We start from the raw sequence: 8,961 nt of genomic DNA on the forward strand, positions 1-8,961 counted from the left end.
TTCTGGAAAAACAACAACAACAACAATGGTATTTCAAAAGTAATAACTTATGTTATTTGTGATTTATTCCAGGAGCCCTTGAGCATGACATTCAGTATATTTACATGGACAACAATATTCCAAATTTAACACGATTAAGACAAAACTCTGGTCAGTGGTCAACCGTTTGATGGCAAATAAAAGAGTGCTGCTGTGTCCCAAATGACGCACTACTATGCACTTATACACTATGTACCTATGCACTATTTACTCAATCATTTAGTGTATGAATTATATATGGTTATTTTGTCATTCATAATTGAAGTCTGGTAGCCCCTCCTACTTCGCTAAGTAATTAAAACTGCAACAGCTGAGTGCATGAAGTGTCCAACATTCCACACTTAATTTTTTCTGTTATTTAAATGCATCATCCGGGTATTTAAAGTGCTCTTTTTCTTTTTTGAATTTTCAGTGTGAACGCATTACTCGCACTATTTATACTACAAAACGTCATAAAATAGTACATCAGTACGCGATTTGGGACGCACCTTGCGTGTTTTTTACGCTACATGTTTCCGGTGTGAGTACGTTGTGCGCTTCAGACCGGGCTGTTTGTCTGTTTTTTCATGTTTAAATGTGCTTTTTTACGTCTATGCACTTATAAATGGACTTGGACTTCAACTGGACAATTCATTTTTCTGATTCTCGTTGGTGTGCAGAAGTGGTGTGCCCCACTATGACACTTTGTTACAGCGTTTCATCCAGCCTAACTGAACCCACTGTCCTGCCTTGGTGGTGTTTGTGGTGTGACTGGAGTGCCTGCGTCGCTGCCTTGAGTGGTGGAGGACGCCAAGCCATTGAGTGTTCCCGTTGGCCTCTCGGGGTCCTGGAGTTTGCACTCCTTTGGACTCTGTGGCGTTTAAGTTCCACATTATTTACAGCAGTCACCAAAATTTTCAATCTCTCCTTTACTGAGGCAGTATTTCCAAGCGTGTGGAAGTCACCTGCTATTGTTCCAGTTCTCAAAAATGGAGATCCATTGTCAGTGGACAATTACAGACCCATCAGCATTATATCTACAGTGTCAAAAGTTGCAGAGAAACCAAGTTTACAACAAATAATAACATTTAAATACCACTAAATTTTGTCTTCATGCAATGCAATTTGGTTTCAGAACTCAACAATCCACAGAAACTGCTAATTGTTTTTTCATTGAAAATATCAAACATCTACTGGATAAAGGTGGCGTGGTTGGAGCTGTGTTTCTCAATCTAAAAAAAGCTTTTGACACTGTAAATCATAAAATATCATTACTCAAACCTAGCAAATTTAATTTTTCCTTAGATGCAATAAAATGGGCAGAATCATATCTATCGAATCACTCACAGTCAGTTAGGATCAGTGATTACCACTCACCACCCCTTGTCATGTCCACAGGGGTTCCTCAAGGTTCTATTTTGGGGCCACTGCTATTTTCACTTTCTATAAACAATCTACCTTCAGTTTGTACAGACGTCTATATTCAGATGTACGCAGATGACACAGTCATTTATACCCATGGTAAAAACACAAAACAAGTTGCTGAAAAACTTACACAGTCTATGGCCCAAGTCTCTGAATGGCTAAATCAATCCTGCTTAAAACTTAATGTAAATAAAATGATTTCAATGTTGTTTTCTAAATCAAACATTGCAAATAATCGGGCAGATATTTATGTGACAGGGGAAAGAATAAAAGTTGTGTCAGAATTTAAATACTTCATAATAGACTCTAAACTAACTTTTAAATCACAGATTAAAAAGGTCAGCAATCGAGTCAGGCAGCTAAAATGTTCATGTACAGTATGATTATGTCTCACATCACTTACTGTCTTACAACCTGGTCACAGGCAAATAAAACAACATTAAAATCTTTGGAGTCACTTTATAAACAGACAATCAAAATTGTGGATAAAAAACCATTAAGATATTCATCATTGTGCCATTTTACAAAAGCATAAGTTTTTAAGTTGGGAAAATGTCATTAAGTATGCAAACCTTTGTCTGTTATACAAAATCATCCATGGTCTGTCATCTCCGCCACTTAGTCAGTTTGTAAACATTAAAAACACCTCACAGAGAGTAAAGCGACGGTCCGACCAAACAGACTTTTTCCTCTCATCAAAAGAAAATTAAATCAAATCACATTTCCATTTAAATCACAAAAGCAAAGGAGTGGAACTCTGTACCTCAGAACATCAGAGAACTCTCCACTTACACTCTGTTTAAAAAGCATCTAAAAAATTTGTTCTTAGTACATCAGATATGTCAGCATTAATAAGAATAGGTATTTTCCCTCAACCCAACCTGCTGTTTGTTTTATAGTAAACTTGTAAATTGTATTTGGTAACAGGATTTGAACAATTATATCTGTTTTACTGTTTTTTATATTTGTATTGTTCTCTGTAATTTTTATATTGTGTTTTTAGGTAGACAATTTTAAGATCTGTCCAGGGACAACGAATAAAAAATAGACTTTTGGCTAATTCTGGTGCATTTGCAGTAATGTTAATTAATGTACACTGTCCCTGTCAAATAAATAAATAAACAAATAAGGCACAGTGTGACTCTGGTTGCTTGGTGTATCACTCCATGAGGGACTATTGGTTGCTGCATTTTACTCTACTGCTCCTGCTGCATGGACTCTTGGTCATATTTCACACTTTGGATTATCCGTTTTCTGATACCACGATTGTCTATGATGTTTGATACATAGACTGTATTGTTTTTTTTTTTTGTATTTTTGTATTTTTGTTGTGTTTATGTTTTTATTTGTAAAGCGATTTGAGCTCTGGAAAAGTGCTATATAAATTAAAATTATTATTATTATTATTATTAGGAGCATGGCTTCAACAACACCCTTGTCTGTTTGCACGTACTGTATAGCTTAACAAATAATTAACTGCACTTAAAGCTTTTGTAGAAGTAAAAATGAAACACCCCAAAACTGTATATGGCATCATAATGAAGATGAACTATATGTTTATACGTGAAATTCTGGAGGGTACGTCGGATGGCGTCACGTGGTGACATAAAGACGTGTGCCATTAATCGATATAACATGTAAAACGGGAATATGAAAGGAATATTCCAAAATCAACTTATGTAAACACCTAATATTGTCTTATTTAGAATAAGGTAAATTATTAGATTACTGATGTCCATGTAAACAGTCATTGTATCCTGTTGCTGCTAATATTCAATGTCGGGTCAAAGGTAATTATGCATGCTCGAAGTCTACATTTATATGTCATGCATATATTTTTATAGTTTCATGTAATTTAGTTAGACAGGGCAAACTTTGTTGTTGGCTGACAAAGTCTTGCCTGACAGTTTAAAAAAAAGCTTGAAGGTTGCTTAGGCCGTGTGCACTTTGAATATTTGAATACCCCAAGAAATCCTTGAAAAGCACAGTTTTGCCCTTTTCAATGTTAATGTATTTCCTCTTGAATCTTCCTCATTTTATAGAGCATTTGATTGAACAAAAATCTTTGGACAAAAAAAAGTTTTGGAGAATTCCAATGGTGTTCAGAAAATGTTGCATTATGAATGTAATATTTGTTATTTGTGAGAGTGTTTTTGCCATCCATATTCATTTTAAAGTCAAAGGTAAATCAAAGGTATGGCACCACACTAAAACGTCATTAAACTGGGCCATTGAAAAACAGCATATTAAAAATTCTTATAAGTAGATGGATAATTATGGTAGGGCTACTCATGCAATTATATCTCAATTCTACATCTCAACACAAATAATCATTTTCTTGTAGAAATTACCACTATTAAAATCCTTGGGGACGCCATTAGCAGCGATTCAAGGAGTGTTCATTTACTGAATGTGCCTTTTGGTCAAATGTAACTGCTGGGCTATTAAGAGCCTGTGAAATAAGAATGACATGTATTGCCAGTAGGCATATTCTGTGAATGCATGACCTTCATATGCACTATTTTAACCACCCCACAGAACATTTAGTAAGACTCCTAATTATGATGTTACCTAACAGCACTCACCCCCTCTCTCGCTGATGCATCCTTAATATAGCTGAGTCACGGTCAGACGGCACATAGGAAAAAGAGCAATTGAATCCTATTAGAATCTGTCTGTATTTCCTCACTTGGTGCTGGCTGTTCAATTGCGCTTGACGATGTGTATCTCATCTGGGCCAAAAAATAGCTTGAATTGCCGCTCACCGGGCCAATCGCTTCTAACGACCACTGACAGTTTGGCACTAATGATACGTTTTCAAGCACTCAATGTCATTGTCTCCAACACACTGTCCTAACCAAAGGTCCTACAGGATGGCAAAATGTCCAAAATCTGACAGCCCTTTAAAAAAACGGCCTGAAACCCCCTTCACACTCGCATACTTAGCCCTTCGTCCGAGCTTTTTGAGAGATTGTCCCTTAGCTCGGCCCGGCGGGCTCAGATTGATAAAGCTCGGTGGCTGCTTTAATGTGATCATGTATCAGTTGCCTGTCGACACCTTTACCAGCATAACTCTCCGGCTCTGACAGACTGATTAATACACTGAAGTGTCCATCCCCCTTCCTTACTGTTGCTTTATTTTTCTATTCTCCTCAGGTCTCGATCCGGTTGCCTTCTGCCCTTCATTATTATAGTATATCTTAAGACTCCATTAAACCGGCCCAGCTAAGTGTTGCTCTGCTAATGGCGCTCCGAGGGGCTGCTGATAATACGCTATGATTAAACACATTAAAGGGCCGAGCAGGCTACCACCCCACAGCAGGGTTCTTGTAGTTCTGCATACACACACACACACACACACACACTATAAATGTCTCGGTTCATTTGCCTCAAATGTCTAATTTCTCCATTTTTTTCTTAAAGCGATAGTTGACCCAAAAATGGAAATCGTTTTTGTTTGCTCGTCCTCATGTTCTAAACCTGTATGACTTTCTTTCTTCAATATGCTTGTTGCGGTTTGTGTGTAATTTCAATTAATCTGAAGCTTTTAAAGCAATGGTTCAACCAAATATGTGACCCTGGAGCACAAAACCAGTCATAAGGGTAATTTTTTTTACATTGAGCTGAATAAATAGGAAAATGTACTCATCCTCAGGCCATTTAAGATTTTTTCATTAGAACAGATTTGGAGAAATTTAGCACTGCATCACGTATTCACTAATGGATCCTCTGAAGTGAATGGGTGCCGTCAGAATGAAAGTCCAAACAGCTGATAAAAACAAACAGCTGATAAAAATAATCCACACCACTCCAGTCAATCAATTAATGTCTTGTGAAGTGAAAAGGAGCACATTTGTAAGAAGCAAATCCTTTAGGATATTTTAATCATTCAGTGTCTTGCCAAAATTGAGTCTATAATCCTTTTGGCGTCACAAGACATTAACTGATGGACTGGAGTGGTGTGGGTTACTTGTGAATTATTGTGATGTTTTTATCAGCGGTTTGGACTATCATTCTCACGGCACCCATTCACTGCAAGTAAGCAAGCGATGTATAGCTAAATTTCTCTAAATTTGTTCTCATGAACAAACATGATCAATGGACATCAATTTTTGGGTGAACTACTCCATTAAGATTTGAGAAAGAATGTAAAAGCATCATAGAAGCGGTTCATATGACTCATGTGCTATATTCCAAAAATAGAAATTATAAAATAGAAACAAAAGAAAATTGCTGTCATTTGCTCTTCCTCATGCTCCAAACCTGCATGATGTTCTTTCATTAGTTGCACTCTGCTTGTTGCTCTTTTATATGCAATTTCAAAGTTTGGGGAAGAATGCAAGGTGTTATTATGTAAAATTGTTACTTGATGAAATTCTCTTTGAAAACCTTCATGACAGTAAAACACATGTAAGATTTGAGAATGAAATGTTCGTTTGAGTCAAAACTGTTTGATGAAAAGTTGATTGGGTTTATAAAACCTTATCCGATTAATTGATTCAAACACATATTGCACTGATTCGGTTCTTGAGATGACTCACTGACTCACTGATCCAGTCTCTGCATAAATTTCAATCCATTTCTCATTCAAAGATGCTGAATAAAGTGGAATATAGCACACAAGTCATTTGGGCCATGCACTTTTAATATGCATTTATTGCTTTTTACTAGGGATGCATCGATCCGATACTCGGGATCGGTATCGGCTCCGATACTGGCATTTTCTGCGGATCAGGTATCTATAATACTATACAAACCAAATACTATATTTATATGTATACTATTCTTTGTTATTGTTGAGCCCGTCATCCTCCATTCAGCAATCAAACAGCGTGTTGCATTTGGTTACTACAATCAAAACCATGAAACTTTCTTCAAGAGCGCACAGTAACTGAGGTTTAAAACTGTTCAAAGAAAAGGCTCAATAAACTAACGCACAGATTTAATACACTACTTATCAATATCTCTTCCCTTTGTACTGGTGATGTCCGGTTCGCGAACGAATCATTCGATTTAACCGGTTCTTCTTAAGGCGGGCGTACACGGTGCGATTCTGAAGGTCGGAACATCGTGAGCCATCGCACGTCACGATTGAGTTTATCCGAAAATCATATGGTGGCAGTCACACACGACACAAATTTACTACGATTTTATAAACTCTGATGTAAGCACTACATTTCCCGCCATTCATGAAAATATGGGTTCTGAGGATGAAATTGTTTTCTTTGTGGCAGCTATGGCTTGTGACGTCCAAAAAAGAAATGAAGACATGGCAAAGAGACTGGCTGAAAAGAAGAAAAACATTCTGTTCTTTATAAACAACGAGGTGAGAAGGATATTTCTGAATTTTGCCGGAAATTCAACAGGTAGGCTATATTCATTCATAAAGCTGAACAGCAAATTTGGCACAATTCGGAATAACAAATAAAAAATAGAGCTGTATAATTAAACTAAAAATTACTATATAGACTATTTAAATACATAATATGTGTTTTTTGTCATCTTCGGATTGGTCAACTTCAGATGGATCGCCAAATTGTCTAGTTCAACCGCATATACGCCACAAATTTAAACCGATAGTCCGATTTCTTTGACATGTTTGAAAATTATCGGGGTGTTGAGAGGTGCTCGTAAAGTTATTGGATCAGCCCGTAATTATTCGCACGCGACCATGCGAGCATCTGCGATTTTCTCCCGAGAGAAAAAAAGTTGCCTGGGAGTTCATACGACAGCAAAAATCACATGGTGTACGCCAGCCTTTAGTGAACCGGTTGAACCAGTTCACCAAATAGGACTGAATCGTTTGAAATGGTTTTGCATCTCCAGTAAGCATTAATCCACAAATTACTTAAGTATTAACTTTTTTAACGAGGCTGACACTCCCTCTGAGTAGAAATAAACCAATATCCTGGAGTAATTAATTTATTCAAACAGTGCACTGACTGAACTGCTGTGAAGAGAGAACTGAAGATGAACACGAGCAGAGCAGCATGTGTGTTGTACTAACTTATCTATGTGGACTTGGAGGACTGTGCACTGTGACTCCGTGTTGTTGCAAGCTCATCATTCTGCGCACGGGATGCGCACTGTGCCACGATATATTGGCGCCTTTAGCATTATAATTATTTTCTGCGCAATCAAACATCATTAATAGCCTTTCTAATTCGGTCCTATCTATCACATGTTGTTGCCTTTATTACTGTGCTATACAGTACTTTTAAAAGAAACGTCTTTTAGATTTCTATATAAATGTATATACTTGTTTTTTCATGAATGTATTTTACAACAATACAAAGAGCAATGTGTAACATTTTACCAGATTTGAGACATATTCACTATTATTTGTAAATAAAATCTTTCATTAGATCTTATAAAATTACTGTGCACCGTGATTTTTCTAGAGTATCTTTTGCTGCTGAATTATCCACTAACCTAGTTTATAATAGTTTAAAAAAACTGCTCTGGTATCAGATCGGTTCTGAAAAAATGGTATCGTTGCATCCCTACTTTTTACTTTGTTTTTTTAAGCTTGAAAGCTTCAGAGCCCCATTCACTGTGATTGCATGGAAAAGAAAGGGGGTTTGGAATGACAAGTAAATTACAGAATTTTATGGTAACTATTCCTTTAAGACTACTTTCGTCAGTTATTATGTTCCTTTTTAGTGCTCTCTCGCTCCATTTATCTCAATTCTGCTTATTCACCTCTTGATTACTGTGATATCAAGCACTTTGTTTTGCTGCTGGTTTGTGGGTCTTTTCATTAGATCTTTTATACTTCACTGCGGATTTGTTTAAAATGCTAGTTTTAAGCTGTATGTGTGAGAGATATGAAAGAGAGGAAAAAATAGCAACACAGGCAAACAGAAATCTTGTGTCTATAATAATAAATATCTCAATTTAGCTCTAGGTTTCAAAGGATTTGCTTGTTGTGGGAAAATAGAAAAAAGGCATCACATATATGTGCTTCTCACACATTTCAATGAATTCGCCCATTCACATCTTTTCATGACACATCTGTTTGCTGTGTGTGTGTGAGAGAGTGTGTGTGTGTGTGTGTGGCCTTCTTCTCAGGCCACAATGTACTCAGATAGGCACACAATGACGGCTCACATCCTCTCAACACGCCTCCATATATAGAAAAACCTCCGCCTCAGGGACACAAACAACATTTGGAAAAAAGGATTAAATGGGCGATAGAGTGAGAAAAATAACTGGAATTGAATGTGTGAAGCAGGAAAGTTGCTATGTTGGTTTTGGCTTCAAACAAGACCGTTCTCTCTCCTTTTATAGACAAATGATTTGTCGAAGTTGTAAATAAAAGAAGAACTTAATTATTAGTGAAACAGCGATATCTGTGTGAAAACTTCCTATTTCTGTTTTATACACCGCTATACATTATTAAATATATTTTAAAATCCATTGAATTTGCAGTAAATATTGTATTTGTCCTAGATTTGGAGAAAGTATATAAATGTGTGTGTGTGTGTATATATATATATATATTTGTACTATTGTTAT

This window comes from Cyprinus carpio, chromosome B19, assembly GCF_018340385.1.
Source record: "Cyprinus carpio isolate SPL01 chromosome B19, ASM1834038v1, whole genome shotgun sequence".
In the NCBI taxonomy this organism is placed as follows: domain Eukaryota; kingdom Metazoa; phylum Chordata; class Actinopteri; order Cypriniformes; family Cyprinidae; genus Cyprinus; species Cyprinus carpio.